Genomic DNA, 16,087 nt, shown 5'->3' with positions numbered 1-16,087 from the left:
TCAGTTCCTCTCTGCCGGCCTTTTTGATAGTCCTTAATGTTAAACCCCAAATCTCGGAGAGGCTCCGACCCAACAGGATCCATGTTTTTTCAAGCCAGCCCTCCATACTTAAAGGTAAAGCCTATGGGGTACTCCAAATCTTGTTTCATACTCCTTTCAAGTCCAAATGTCCCCAAAGCTCCAACTTCCACCTTGGTCAAATTTATAATCCTTCGGTCTTCAGATCTCCACATGAGGAGATCTCTCAGTTTTGCACTCTCCAATTCCAGCCAGATTTTCCACATCAAATTTTTATTCTCCTTTGTTGCCTTCATGGCAGGCCACAAATTGCAGCTCTCCTTTAGCATCTGCGAAATTACAGCTCCTCCTTCCTTTTCTTCGGGGCAACATATGTCTCCTTCTCCATATTCTCATGGCTCTCAAGTTTCTCTATTTGTCCAATTGTATAGGCTTCCTGCTTCAAATCCTTATCAGCTTCAACAATATTATTTGCTGCTAAGACCAGAGTTGTGATGCTTGGGAAAGTTACAAGGCCAAATCGATGTTTTGGCTACAAGCGTCCAGGCAGTAATCTCTCCTAATCCTACCTGGAGATGCCAGAGGTGGAATCTGGAACCCTCTGCTTGCAAGGCAGATGCTCTACCACTGAGCTATGGCCCTTCTCCAGATGTTTCTTGTTGTTTAGATTAAGATGAGGGCACATGCTCACAAGTTATACACATTATCATTGTGTGACATAAAATTTTACAAAAACCAAACATTACAGAGGTCCACAGTGAAAATGATCATGTAAAGCATTTAAATAGTATATAAACAACCGAATTGCTGGGTGGGTAGTCAAGCAAAGAAATAGAGGATAGATTAAGGATATTCTTTTCCCTGCGTGGTCTAGAGCAGTAGCTCATGGAAGCCTTTTACATGTCGCAGTTTGCATTCCCCGAAAGCTGTTTTGATTTATGGCTGGGTAGAATACATTTTTATGCTGTAGTTCAAGCAAAATGCCAAGCACAAGGACACACACCTATAAATCAAAGGGAAAGGCTTACAGACTATAGCATAGTTAAAGAAAATAGACATTTCCATTGCTTAAAATTCTTAAACATGCCATAGTGACATGCGTCTTTAGGATTCTGTCCAGTTTAATGAACTGTTTTTAGGGGTGTAGCTTAAATGGCTGCTAATATATATAATTAGCAGCCCTCATTGGACTAAAACATATACAGTACCATGCAATCTGAGCAGTAAGGTAAAGGTAAAGGGACCCCTGACCGTTAGGTCCAGTTGTGGCCGGCTCTGGGGTTGTGGTGCTCATCTCGCTTTATTAGCTGAGGGAGCCGGCGTACAGTTTCCGGGTCATGTGGCCATCATGACTAAGCTGCTTCTGGCAAACCAGAGCAGCGCACAGAAATACCGTTTACCTTCCCGTCGGAGTGGTACCTATTTATCTACTTGCACTTTGACGTGCTTTCGAACTGCTAGGTTGGCAGGAGCAGGGACCGAGCAATGGGAGATCATTCCGTCGCGGGGATTTGAATCGCCGACCTTCTGATCGGCAAATCCTAGGCTCTGTGGTTTAGACCACAGCGCCACCCGCGTCCCCTATTCTGAGCAGTAGGTCCATTTTACTCCTTGCCCAACAGTATTATTCATTTCTCTCTCTCTGCCACCATAACCTCTATGTAGTCTAGGACTAGGGAAACTCTGTCCCTCCAGATGTTGCTGGAGTACAAACCCATTATCCCTTACCGTTGGCATGCTTGCCTACCACATCTTGCTCCTAACTTACAGGCTTTGTGATTGAGTTACATGATTTATAGCATCTGATGTAACCAAGGGGCTGTTTATATTGACCCCACATCCTCTGTATACCTAGTTCCAAAAATTCCCAGCCCTTAGGTAGAGAAATTGTGGGTTACAAGAACTTAAGAAGAGCCCTGCTGAATGACGTCAATGACCCATCTGGGGCCAACCAGATGCCTGTGGACAAACCTCAAGCAAGAGGACCTGAGTATAAGAGCACCCTCCCCTCCTGTGCTTTCCAGCAACAGAGATTTCAAAACATTACTGCCTCGGATTATTATACTGCATATGTATTTAAGTTTTGCCTCTGGAAGTGTTGCACTTAAACTTGTGGAATATGCTAGATTGGTCAAATGTTGGAGTGGCTGTGGGCAGGGGTTCAATCATTTTGAACCACCCAACGATCAGAGAAAAAGAGTGCTATGCATGTTCTGACCACTTTAGAGCAGTGAGACATTTCAATGGTACAGCAGTCATTCAGTTTACTTTGAGGTAGGTTTGTGGCATTTGGTAATAGTTATGTATATTTTTACAAATATACAAATTGAACATAATGTGGAGGTTTCCCACATTGACTGTCATACAGATACTGTTTCTCCATTGCATGTACAGAGGGAAACATCGCTCTAAAGGTGCTTCTAGAGCATCAGGCTCAGCTCTGTCTGACTCCAGCTGCAACTTTGCCTAGCTGAGTGCTTTGTTTACACCCTACACAGACCAAATCAGCACATGGGAAAGTAGGAAGAGAGAAAGGTAGTCCCCTTCCAAAACAGACCACAGCCATTGCTGAGGACAGCCATCACTCAGCTAATTCCCCAAACAGCCAAGAATCAACCAGGTAAAACTTGTCCATTTGTTCTGACCTCTTCAGCAATCAGAGTCGCATGGTGAGGGTCATGTAATCCTTGAGCGATCATTCAGACCAGCCAACTCCCTGTTCCTTCAAACATCGCATTACAATAGGAGCACATTCCACTTGATACCTTTGCTGGTATACCAGACTTTGTTTCTGACAGAGGTCAGGCGAAAATGGATGCCTCAGCATTAGAGAACACCACACAAGATGCACAGGACTTCTGCCCTACATTCACTGGGCCTCTACAATAGCATATGCTTCTTGTTACAAGGACAACACTTTCCCAATGCTGACAATAGATTGCCGAGAGTGATATTGGTTGCTCTGCTTGAAAGCCCCACTAGAGATTTAGTGTTTGAATTAAACCATAACCCACATTGCAGAAGCAATTCACTATATGGCTCTAGGCAAGAATCATTGCAGATTCTTAGTTAGAAATATTACTGACATAGTCTGATCTCAAGGTCACTTCCAGAGCTTTCTAAGAACACCACACAAAGACTCTACCACCTGTACCTATTGTTAAGTGTTCTAGCAATGGGATAAGTATTTGAGGAACATGTTAAATTTAAAAATCATGACATGTGAAAGAGTGTTCCTAGACTCAGCACTGTCTATGGAGGAACAGGGGAGTTTCTGGGGATGCATGTGAAATAGTTATAAACTAGTGAGGGATGCTTTCACAACCAGGGAAGGGGGCAGCAATGCAGACTTTTGCCTCATATGACAAAATTTGTAGCTCTGGCACTGGTTCCCACTGCTTACTTGTGCATGTGAGAAACTGGGTGAACATAGCCTAGTGTCTCAGCTGGTGCAAGACATCTTTCTCACAACCTGGCAATCTTTCCTCCCAAGCTTTGCCACTGGTTTAGTGCCCTTTATACCAGTTTGTATCCCTGTGGTTTGTCTCTAGCCCTTTGTAATCAGATATACCATCTCCAAAGACATTATACATACTAACAAAATAAAAGCAATGCTTGCTTACAGCTCCTGGCATGTTTTAGGTAGTGGTAGTAAATGCGTTTTTCTTTATAAATAAATGTTATCTCATTACCTGCAACCTCCATTAGGATCTAGCAGACCATGAAATAGTCTTTGCAAGATCACGCCGTATGCTAAGGATGAAGGGGGGAGTGAGGAACATTATTTTGGTTTCCAGCATCAGAAATTATGGGAGAACTGAAGCACTACATTCAAGTCTGGAGCACAAACACTATATAATCCTTTCCACTCAGAAGAATTGCTAAAGAGACTTGCATATTACTCATGACTGCAAACGATAAATCTCGTTTGGTTGCTACCTCCTTCTTTGCCCAAACCTTCCATTTAGTTTTTAAACTTATTCCAGACAAATCGTTTTTAGCAGAAAGGAGTTTGCTCTGATTTTGTAGCAACACAAAACACAGTAGATGTGCTCAGATTTATTACTCAAGGGAAACAAAAGCACAAAAAATACCTGGTGTGCTACAGGGAGTAAAATGTTGGACTGAGAAGAGTTGGAATATCCAGGTTGCAATGAGCCCTGTTCAGGTCACATTGTGAGTTTGGACCAGTCATTCTGTGCAAACTTAACCTACCTCACAGGATTTATTATTATTACACTAATATAATAAGTAAAGGTAAAGGGACCCCTGACCATTCGGTCAAGTCGTGGCCGACTCTGGGGTTGCGGCGCTCATCTCACTTTATTGGCTGAGGGAGCCAGCATACAGATTCCGGGTCATGTAGCCAGCATGACTAAGCCGCTTCTGGCGAACCAGAGCAGCACACAGAAATGCCGTTTACCTTCCCTCCGGAGCGGTACCTATTTATCTACTTGCACTTTGACGGGCTTTCGAACTGCTAGGTTGGCAGGAGCTGGGACCAAGCAATGGGAACTCACCCCGTCACGCGGATTCGAACCACCAACCTTCTGATCGGCAAGTCCTAGGCTCTGTGGTTTAACCCACAGCGCCACCCGCGTCCCACTAATATAATTCTGCTACTTAATTAATATAGGGTTGTATTCAATGTAGTGTTAAGCCTATCTCTCATTACACAACAGGTTGTTCTTCCACTCCTCTTCTCCGAAGCACCCCCTAAATCTGGAACAGATTTGGGGACAGTGCAGGGTGCACACGAGGAAGGGGTGATTAAGCTACAAAAGCTGAGGCTGCTGATAAGGCTAGATGCCATCTTGGCTGTCTCTTAGTGCAGAGTCAGGTCACTGAGCCTGAGCCTCCACAGCCACCACCTGCAATGAACCACCAGTGGCAGGATGAGCAGCAGCAACAGCAGCAGCAGGTATGTTCTATGCTTATGATAATATTTTATTCTCTTGCTAATTATGCTAGATTCAAGTAGGTAACCGTGTTGGTCTGTCATAGTCAAAGTAAATTAAAACAATTCTTTAAAAAGATAGTTAAAAAGACTATTTATGCTGTTGTGCATTTTATACTTGACCTCCTTGAGTCATATTTTCTTTTGAAATGTTTAAGTTTTTTTTTTGTTAACTTGCTGTGTTAAATGTGCATTCTGTAGCTGACCTTTGCAATGTGTTTCTTTGTTTTTTGAAATCTTTAGGATAATATTTTCGTTTCTCGTTAATTATGTTGCTTTGGATATAGTTTTATATTTGATTTTCTTCATTAATGTTTTGTTCTGGACTGTTTTATTTGATGTTTTAATGTAGGATGTAAAATGCTTTGAGTTTTGTTTTCTTAAAAATATAAAACAGTATAGAAATGAAAACAACAACAACAATAATAATAATGCATTTGTGCAATTCCCTATAATAGCAACAATTAATAAACATTTTAACCCACTCTTCCTCATAACTGGAGCTCAAGGTGCCATTCAATAACCAAATATCTACCAATTACAATAATTAAAAAGCTTTATATAAAAGAAAAAGTGTTGTGGAGGGTGGGGTGATTAAAAAAAAAACGCAATCCTCCTGTAAAATTAGGAATATCACTCACCCAGTTTAGGATACTCCACCATTCTTCAGCAGTTTCTTTTCATTTAGCAAAGTAAGCGGCTCATGTATATGTCAAACAAAGCTTTAATAATAAAGAAAATTGTAACACAATAACATATTATCTGAGAGAAACTAAAACAACATCATGAGGTAAGAATGAGGCAAGAATGATAATTGGTTTCTCTAACTGAACTTAACTGAACACCCAAAGGGAGGGGCCAATTCCAGAGCACCACACAAGAGCTCCGCCCACCAGATGCCAGACATTCTACTATTCCAATTAGGCCCCAGTGTTTTTCTAAAAATCCCCTTCTCACTGTGCCTAATTTGAATTAATCAAATTTAATTTAGCACATAACTTTTCAAAGCTTTCTTTTGATAAAGTCTTTGTCAATATATCAGCTGTCGTTTCCATTGTTAGACAATTGCATTTCAATAAACCCCTTCTAAAAATGCTTCATGCACAGCACAGAAAAAAGAAAAAAAATTGGGTCATCTTCCCCAATCTCCCTTCCCCTTTTGAGACTGTCTTTCTGGCCCATGAATCTCTGGGGACTTGCTCTCACCTTGAGGGACAGTGAAGATGATGGCTTGTGGTGTCAAATCTGGTTTCCCTTGGAGAAAGACACTGAGCTCATAGTATTCCTAGAGAGCTGCTGTTTGGATGTGAAGCTCACAAAGTCCTTTGTTCTGAGGGTGTTTGATGCCCAAGGATAATCCTTGGAGAGAGTGTGAGAAGGGGCCTAATACTGGCAGGCAAGAAGTGGGGTGAATTACCTGTTTGATAATATAAAGGGCAATAAGGGTCCTGTTGGTCCTGTTTGTGACTCAGAATTACGTGGCAAATCAGGGATAATTCAAGGTTCTTGTATTCTCAAGTCAGATCTCCCCATTAATAAGGCATCTCAAGGTAGATCAGGACTCCCAATGCTTCCAGTTTCCTCTGTGACCCTAGCTGTCCAATAATAAAATAAAATGCATGGCTATTGTTTATTCCCCCTCCCCGAGAAATGAAACCCAGCTGACTGGGGAAATGCCCAGAGACTGAAAGAAGGGGGTGGGGAGATCTTTCACTTTGATTGACATGTCTAGCTTTTAATCTGAGTGAATTGTGGTTTTTTTAGGGCACTCCAATTACAGTGATTTGGATCAAAACTGTTTTCCATGTTGATCTATGTCTTCTCCTATACAAGTCAATGGAAAGAGTCCACAGTGTTCCAAAAAACCTGTGGTACAGGGGCAGAACTGCATCAGTGTCGCTTGGGATAATATAATTATCCCATACTGAGGTAGGGGTAACACCTGTTTACTTATTTGCTAACAACAAATGAAAATACATTTTTAATTTTATTTTGCTAAGAAGGAAACAAAAAAAAAACAACCTACCAATATACCATATTACTCTTTCATCCCCTGTTACATTAGCACCCTAGAACCAAAACAGCCTCAAAACAAACAAGGGTGCCCTCAACTTGCAGCCTCACATTTTAACATTTTAGCTCTAAAACTGACCATGAATCAATCAATTAAAGCCTGAGATGATTAATTTATTCCCTGAACCGAATAAAGATTCCAGTGTTAGAAATAAAGAAATAATAGGATAAAAAGATAAATGATCTTAACTAGACTAAAAGAATAAATGTAAAAAGTCACCTTGCTATCAACTGTGTAATTTGTAATGCCATTCAAGAAAGTGAATCAAAGCTCATATTTGATGGGAAAGGATCCCGATCTCACAGAGAATATCAACTATCAACCCAATGCAATAGTAAACAGCGAGGCCTTTGATTGGGATTTAAACTCAGTAGGAGATGGAGTGACAAACTTCTGGACAAACTTCTGCTCTCTTGCCTGGCCTTAGAACTGGCAGACTTCCAGAAACATGGGGTAGAAAATTTCGTAGCAGAAATGTTTAAATTGGCAGAATATAAGGCATTAAGAGGGATGCCTTTCAAAAAAAACACTAGTTGCTATGCATTGATATTTGTGGCTTAAGATCTTAGAAGATGCTCAAGTGACTCACAACTTGCAAGACTGAAAAAATATATCCCCAAAGGCAACCCTGCTAGATCGTTGATGCCAACATCCCGTATCTAACATGACCAGCCAGATTCTTATGGAAAAGCTACAAGAAGAATATTTTCCCACAGGCCTACTTGTTGCTAGCTGCCCAACTTACTACTGATAGCACTGTCTTAGCCTCTCTACCCCATACAGAAGCCTTCCCAGAGATAGTAGTTCCCTAAGTGAGTGAAGCTGGGAAGGAGAGGGGGTTGTCAGCTTGGCCATCCAATGTGGATCTAATGAAGTTAATAATGATGATGATGATAATGGTAATAAGTATTTTTGTAACCCATCTGTCTGAAGTTTTAGAGAATATTGATCTGTGCAATTCATTATGTGCTACCCCGTGAAGCACCTCATATAAATATAGCATTTTGGTTTTGATAGCTGGAAGCTCGAATAATCTGGGTATTTGAAATATTTGTCTGGTTAAAAAAAAAATCTATAAAGCTGTGCAAAATATACATTTTCAAACCTGTCCATATGCCACTGTAGGCCACTATCAGTGCAACTGCTGGAAATGTTTTACTATCCCTGCTTTTGTAAAACTTATTGCAAGTGGAACAAACAAATGGGCACTGGTATAATTAAGTTTAGACTCTTGATTGGATTGCATTATCTAAGCTGTGTTTTGTGCGCATAACCTGTGACATCATTATTTTGACATCTTTTCCATGATGCTTCTAGCCTCCTGACTTTACCTGCTAAGGAAACTAGCCCTGAAGCCATTTTAAAAACCACATCGGCAATATTGGAACAAAGCATCTCACAGGTTGCTATCGGCAGCAGCCTGCTAACCAGATCAGCCATCCTCAATCTGATACATTCCATATGCTGTTGGACTATAGCTCCCATCATTCATGAGCATTGGCTTTGCTGGCTGGGTCTGAAGGGAATCCAATAATTTCTGGAGGGCAGCAGGTTGGGGAAAGCTGCCACAGACCAATTCCATCCTGTTTGAAAGGTATGCGCAGTTGGCCATTGCTTGTTTGTTCTAGTCAATTTTAAAGTTCAAGTAGAGCCAGTGTGGTGTAGTGGTTAAGAGCGGTAGTCTCGTAATCTGGTGAACCGGGTTCGCATCTCCGCTCCTCCACATGCAGCTGCTGGGTGACCTTGGGCCAGTCACACTTCTTTGAAGTCTCTCAGCCCCACTCACCTCACAGAGTGTTTGTTGTGGGGGAGGAAGGGAAAGGAGAATGTTAGCCGCTTTGAGACTCCTGAAGGGGAGTGAAAGGCGGGATATCAAATCCGAACTCCTCTTCTTCTTCTTCTTCTTCTTCTTCTTGAGTTATATCTGCTTTATTTGTTTGTCAACATCACATGAAAGTGTATCAGAAGGAGATGTGCTGCATTAGAGCAACTGCAGGCAAGCTACATACATGAGTGACTTTCTAACTGTGTCCCAGGATCTATGGAAGCTTATTGGGGGGTTATCAATGAATGGTCTTAAAGGCACATAATGCAAAACCCTTGCTGCAGCTAAGTAGGCCTGCACTTGATAAGTTCTCAGATGGGAGACCAGCTGAGAATTCTATGCATGCTACTTGGAGTTCCATCATGGAAGGAAGCAGATATAAATGTAATACAGTGGTACCTCGAGTTACAAACACCTTAGGTTACAAACGCTTCAGGTTACAAACTCCGCTAACCTGGAAGAGTTACCTCGAGTTGAGAACTTTGCCCCAGGATGAGAATGGAAATTGTGTGCCGGTGATGCAGCAGCAGCCAGAGGCCCCATTAGCGAAAGCACACCTCTAGGTAAGAACAGTTTCAGGTTAAGAACGGAACTCCGGAACGAATTAAGTTCATAACTAGAGGTACCACTGTAATCATAATAAATACAATAAGCTTCATTGAAAGGTACTAATCTACCACTACTAATCCACAGATGAGCAGCCACAGGGAAGTGTCGAGTGTGTTCTGTAGCCCGCTCTCTGGATGTGCAGAAATATTTTTAGTTCAGATTTTAATATTTTCCAAACTAATGCACTAATCAAAACAGATATCCTTTGGAACATGCTCTTTTATGGATTTCACCAAACAAAAACCAAAAAAGCACACCATAAAACAATAGTTCTCCAGTCAAAAATCTGTCTATAATAAAACATTTATTTGGGGGTACATGTGCACAAGAATGCATATACTGGTGAAAAAAATGTACAAAATGCATTATATTAGGGACACTAGCTTGCAAAAATCTGTCTATTAGTTGAAACACTCATGAAAATGCATACAATTTTCAAGGGCTTTAGAGAAATAAATTCACAAACTGATGTGGAGATGAAGAGAGATGAATGTAAGATTGAATGAAATGAAAAGAAATGGAAAACAGAGAAACTCAATGACAGATCTGCCCAGCTCCATCTGCAGGGTTGGTTAGTGACCTGTGTAAAATAGGCGCTCCCCCTAGATGTGTGTGTGTTATAGTCCAGTGTGTATGGGTTTTATATTCCAGGGCTCAAAGTGGCTGACATACTAAAATTCAATAATAAAATCCTTTAGTAAGATCAATACACAAACACAAAACACATCAATAAAATTACAGCATGCCCCAATACCATTTGTGCAATTCCAGGGGTCTTCCAGGGATTCTTTGGCACATAAGAGAAAGTGTTCCACAAAGGTGGGAAGTTCATCAACCACTGGGCTAGTTAACCCACTGGTGAGTCGGTGGGTGGGTTTGGGACCTTTGGCATGTAAGCAATTATTCTACCGCTGAGCTATTTCCTTCAGACTGGCCAAGGTTGCTTATAACCCTGGCAGTGGCAGGAAGGAAAAGGCCTACATCTTAAAGTGAACCAGGCTGTGGCAAGTGGAAGACACAAAGGAACAGGGGGTGAGGAAACAAACCGAGCCCCCCAAACCTGACAACAGATCTGATTCTGAAATATTAGTCTGTGTGGCCTTGTGTTTTCCTTGGAAGCTCTGCGTAAGCAATTCTGTTTAATGGAAAGATTTCAAAAGCATGTTTCTCAATATTTTTTGTTTTACAGTATGTTTGATGTTTATTCTGCCTCAAATCCTTGGAGGAAATCAATAGAAGCAAGCATTTCAAGAGTATCCAAAACAAATGGTAAAGTCACTTGAGGTAACCGATGAGTGACGTAACTTGAGGTGGAGACTATAATTATGACAAGGTACACAAGAAGCGCCATGATTCAGCAAAGAAACTAGAGCAGGGCTGGAGATCTGTGACTCTCCAGACATTGTGACGCTACAACTACCATCATCCATTACTATCAGCCATTCCAGCTTGGACTGACAGGAGTTTGAATTCAACCACAACTGGAGGGCTATAGGGTCCCTCATCCCTGAACCACAGTATTATTTGCTGTGTCAAAACACAGTTTGAGATTTCAATGTTTAATGTGCTTCACCAGGGCTTGTCTTGAGCATTCATTTGAATTTTCTGTAAAGGCTAAAATGTACCAGTGCATTAATCCATGTACATGTTACCTTAATGTTTTTAAGGATGCTCTGACTCACATTTCTGAGTAGAGAGGAGAGCTTTTGAAAAAGAGATAATGCAGCATTTATACAATGTTTTCCCTTAAAGAAAAAACTGGAAATCACTATAACATCTAATCACCTATTCTTAGTAACTCTACATGACAATACATAAAATATCACTTTCACACAAGTACTCAGAACCCTGCGATTAAGCTTTTAATGCAGGGACATTTGTCACAATAGGTGCTTTTTTCCCCCATTGAGAAAAAGAAATGCTCTATTTTTTGTTATCCCTAGGAGCAAAAGACAGGAGAATAATTTCACTTATGCAAAAGAACCAGTATTTTAAATGCACATATGCTATAATAGTCCCTGCTTTTGACAAAATAAATTTCCCAGACGAATGGCAGAACAGATGCATTAGTCATCAGTGAACTGAACTGTCACTGAGAGGCTTTAACTCATTTGTGAAATCTCAGTTAAAAAGAACTTTTCATGATGAGCTAAAAACCTTCATCCCCGCCCCTGCCTCAGGATATCACTCCAAAATTAATGGATAATTTAGTTCTTAGATGATGTTTTACACTTGGAATTCTGCAGTAATGTGGCAGCATGTGTGAGAGAGGAATAAGGCATCTGTCTCACCATAAGACATTGTCAGTGTAAATATTTACTGTGCTACCAGTCCTTAAGCTACTTAATACTGTATTATGAGCTCCAGAAAAATAACCTACATTTCCTACATTTATTTAGTCTGTTCCCACACTTTATCCTGTGGCCAGGCCTACACTGCTGTCTTCTCTTTTTCTGCTACACCCTTTGAGCATGGGTAACCACAATAACACGTTTTTAAAAGATGACAAGCTTACGTTAGGTTTGCAGACCCTCCAAGTGTCTCTATTTTCCAGGGATGTCCCTGATTTAGAGAAGCCATCCCACTTTCTGATTTGAACCCACAATGTCCCACATTTCCTTTGTTGTTGTTTAGTTGTGTCCGACTCTTCGTGACCCCATGGACCAGAGCACGCCAGGCACTCCTGTCTTCCACTGCCTCCCGCAGTTTGGTCAAACTCATGTTAGTAGCATCAAGAACACTGTCCAACCATCTCGTCCTCTGTCGTCCCCTTCTCCTTGTGCCCTCAATCTTTCCCAACATCAGGGTCTTTTCCAGGGAGTCTTCTCTTCTCATGAGGTGGCCAAAGTATTGGAGCCTCAGCTTCAGGATCTGTCCTTCCAGTGAGCACTCAGGGCTGATTTCCTTCAGAATGGATAGGTTTGATCTTCTTGCAGTCCATGGGACTCTCAAGAGTCTCCTCCAGCACCATAATTCAAAAGCATCAATTCTTTGGCGATCATCCTTCTTTATGGTCCAGCTCTCACTTTTATACATCACTACTGGGAAAACCATAGCTTTAACTATACGGACCTTTGTCGATAAGGTGATGTTTCTGCCTTTTAAGATGCTGCCTAGGTTTGTCATTGCTTTTCTCCCAAGAAGCAGGCTTCTTTTAATTCTGTGACTGCTGTCACCATCTGCAGTGATCCACATTTCCTTAGGATTTCTCTATTTTCATTGGAGAAATGTCTACCTGTTGGACGTGCCTATGTTAGAGGGAATGGAGTTATCTGACCCCTGAGCTGTCTGAATGCAATCCTGTATAGGGAAGATTTTTAATGTTTAATGTTTTATTATGCTTTTGTATATGTTGGAAGCTGCCCAGAGTAGCTGGGGCAACCCAGTAAGATGTGTGGGGTATAAATAGTAAAATTATCATTATGGAATGGGATGTCCCTATTTTCATCAGAGAAATGTTGGAGGGTTTGGGGTTGGGGAACCTTTTTTAGCCCAAGGTTTAAATTACCTCTGTGGGAATCTGTCAGGAGCTCCACTCCAGCAGTAAGCAGGGCAAGACCTAAAAATGTGCAGAGTAAGAAAAGTGCCTCACTGTCTGTATGTGGTCTCCAACTTCCCTCCAAGCCCCTTCCCTACCATTCCGTTCTTTCTTGGGATTTCGCAGAGAACATGACGGAGAATTTGGACTCCTGAGAATCTAGACTTTCTTTTTTACAACAGTGAAAGGTACTTTTTCCACTGCGCTTGTGGCATGGAAGATTGCTACAGAGAAACTTTCCTGTCTCGGTCTGGAAAGTCCAGATTCAATGTAAATGATTTAGGCTGGATGCAACATCTCTGTTCCACATTGCAACTGCAGCGAAAGAAGCATAGCATGAAAACATCAATCAGCAGTCACAAAGCTTTAGCTTTTTCAACAAGTCTTTAGGGCATAATTCCAGCTGATTTTATTATAATATTTTATTTTTAGATGTGGAACTCTTGGTAATTTTATGTGCATTTTTCCTGTTTCTAGTTTTGGAAGCTGGTCTCAAGCATGTTTCAACACACTATTAATGTAATATGAAATCTGGTCCTTTGGTGTCAAACATTACATTCTTAGGTGCAAAACTAAAAATGTAAGGCGTGAACATAACTGACAAAATGAGTATTCAAAAACACACATATTATACAGATAGCCTTGGTCGGCAGCTGATCTTGGGCTGTGGTTCCTTGTTGAATGTGCACATAGTGGCAAGCCCAGGTTTGTTGCTATGTAATGTGTTGAGATGAGGAGCGAAAAGAACTGTTATTATCTAAATGGCAGCATTTAAAAAGGAGCAATTTCCTCCAGCAATTGAAGTTTGATTTTACTATAATGGAACAGCATATCGATCAAATAGCTAATGCCACAGAAGGCAGAATCGGGATTCAAGATGACCTTAACAGATTGGGGAACTGGGCTGAAACAAAATGTTGAGTTCTACACTTAGGCAGGAATGACTAGCTGCACACATATAAGATGTGGGACACCTGTCTTGTCCCATTTTAAAATCCTATGAGAGTTATTTCCTTCCAATTAGTTTCCTTCCTTTTCTTGGCATTTAACATTGTTGTCTGCTAAGACCCCTAGACCTTTTTCACATGTACTACTGGCATTGAAACATGTTTATCCCTCTGAAATTTCAAAACAATTGGAAGTACTCCAATTACAAGCTTGTCGCTTAAGAAAACCCAAACCCTTATCTGACTTTATGTAGCATTGCCATATTTCAAAAAGTAAGAGACAGGAAACCCCCCAAAACTGTTGAGCTTTTCTTAAGGAAATCTTGAAAGTTGTTGGGCTTTTATTGTACAAATCCCAAGGTTGTTGAGTTTTTATTTTACAAAGACGCCAAAAAAATAATAATGTGATTTTTCTATTGACTTTCTTAAGATCCAGGACAAAGCGCCATATTTTGGAAATTCCCCCCAGACGTCATTTCTGCCTTTGAAATCCTGGTAATGTCTAGAGAAATCCAGACATTCCAAACCCCAATTTTCTAATTTAAGTTGGCAAGATTTTAACACTCAAGAATAAAAGTTGCCCTGATCCAGATGGGAGATTTAACCCTTTTATTCTAAATAATTTTCCTTGCCAAGTTAACCCTCCTTCAAAATATGCTTCTTGTAGCAAGTAGCAGCTTTAGGAGCAATTTTCAGCAGGGAAATGGTACAGATAAAATATTTTAACCCACAGTGCCAGGTTTGATGCAGGCATGGGTTTTTTTGTTTTGTTTTGGGGTTTCTTTGTTTTTTAAGAATGAGGTTTAAACATGCTATTAACATGTCAGGCTAAAATATATGACCCACAGCTGGGCTGGGTCCTAAAATAATGAGAGTCACACCAAGGCACGTCCACCATTTTCTATCCTTAAAAAACAGACAAATTTGAGGGAGGGGGAAAGAGATTAAGAAGTGGACCCCATATTCTAAAGGCTTGGCTTAAAGGCAAACTGTGAGCCCAGGAAGATAAAATATTATTTCCATAGTCCTTCCAGAATAAAGAATCCAAAGTACGTCTGCCAGTTGGCCTCTAGCTCATTGCGGTACTTAGTAGACTTTAGTGCTGGTGCAAAAAAAGGCAGGCATTGTTAGAGAACTCTCTGGTTTTCCCAACAACTTTTGTTTTCAAAATACTTGTACAGTACTATGCTAAAATGTTCCCTGCATAATGCCAGTTCTCAACCCACATCTAATTATGGTTTTGGCTTTGATGCATTTTTGTGGGTGTGTAGAGAATGAGACATAAGTAAAAGGTTAGGTCATGTAAAGCAATGATCAGAGTCTGCCTTGATGTTAAGAACATGTTTCTCTTTAAGGTGACTATTCTACAACTGCCATTCATCCTGAATATAGCATGTCAAACTCCTATAATTGATTTCAATCAGCATTGTTCTATGAGACTGAGCAGCTGCAGGGGGTAGCAAACCTTTTGCCAAAAAATGAAGTGAGAAATAGCTAGAAAAAGCAATAGCTAGTTTCAAGACCATCAGACAGACCTTTAGCTAATAAGCATTTGGTCAGTTAGTTAGCTTATGACTTCTAGGACACTTCAACATGTGGTCTAGAGTGGCATATCAAAACGTCTTGCATGCTTTCCACCTAAAACCAAATATAGAAAATTGTAAAGAGTTTGGCTTAACTTTTTTCCACTTTCTGACGCCACAAATACTAGGGCAATTTCAAAACTGAGCTCAAAATCACACACTCAATTGGCAGAATGCATCTGGCCATCTTGACTACATCCAAAAGATATATATTTTCTAACTCAGTAAAACACTGAACCCACTTCAATGGATCAAGACAAATTTGTCCTAACTGAAACACTAATAGAACATTGACAAAAGGCAAACAAGTATTTTGGCCATTCTTTTGCATCATTTATATTATGTGTATATTATGAACAGGTGTGCGTTAACTCTCAAGGAATATAGATTTCTGAGAAATTGCAAAGACCTATTGGAAACTAAAACTCCCAGGTGGTTGTCACCAATGGAAGCCAAGGGGGTGAAAAAACTTAATATGGATCCTAAATGGCCAAAATATTGTGAAATCTTAGAATATGAAGGTGAAAGGGTCAAGC

General features: G+C 40.7%; 1 long non-coding RNA gene across 1 annotated transcript in view; it reads left to right on the top strand.

The window, feature by feature from the left end:
- LOC309342448 overlaps positions 1-14,258 on the top strand; it is a 110,958-nt gene extending 96,700 nt beyond the window's left edge. Inside the window, exon 2 of the long non-coding RNA XR_014156825.1 lies at positions 12,601-14,258. This is a non-coding gene — a long non-coding RNA (uncharacterized lncRNA). The remainder of the gene's footprint in view (positions 1-12,600) is intronic.
- The last annotated feature ends 1,829 nt before the right edge of the window (positions 14,259-16,087 follow it).

Source organism: Podarcis erhardii, assembly GCF_964252035.2.
Source record: "Podarcis erhardii genome assembly, chromosome: 5".
NCBI lineage: Eukaryota > Metazoa > Chordata > Lepidosauria > Squamata > Lacertidae > Podarcis > Podarcis erhardii.
Note: the sequence above shows the minus strand (reverse complement) of the source record. Positions and strands in the feature narration are given on the sequence as shown.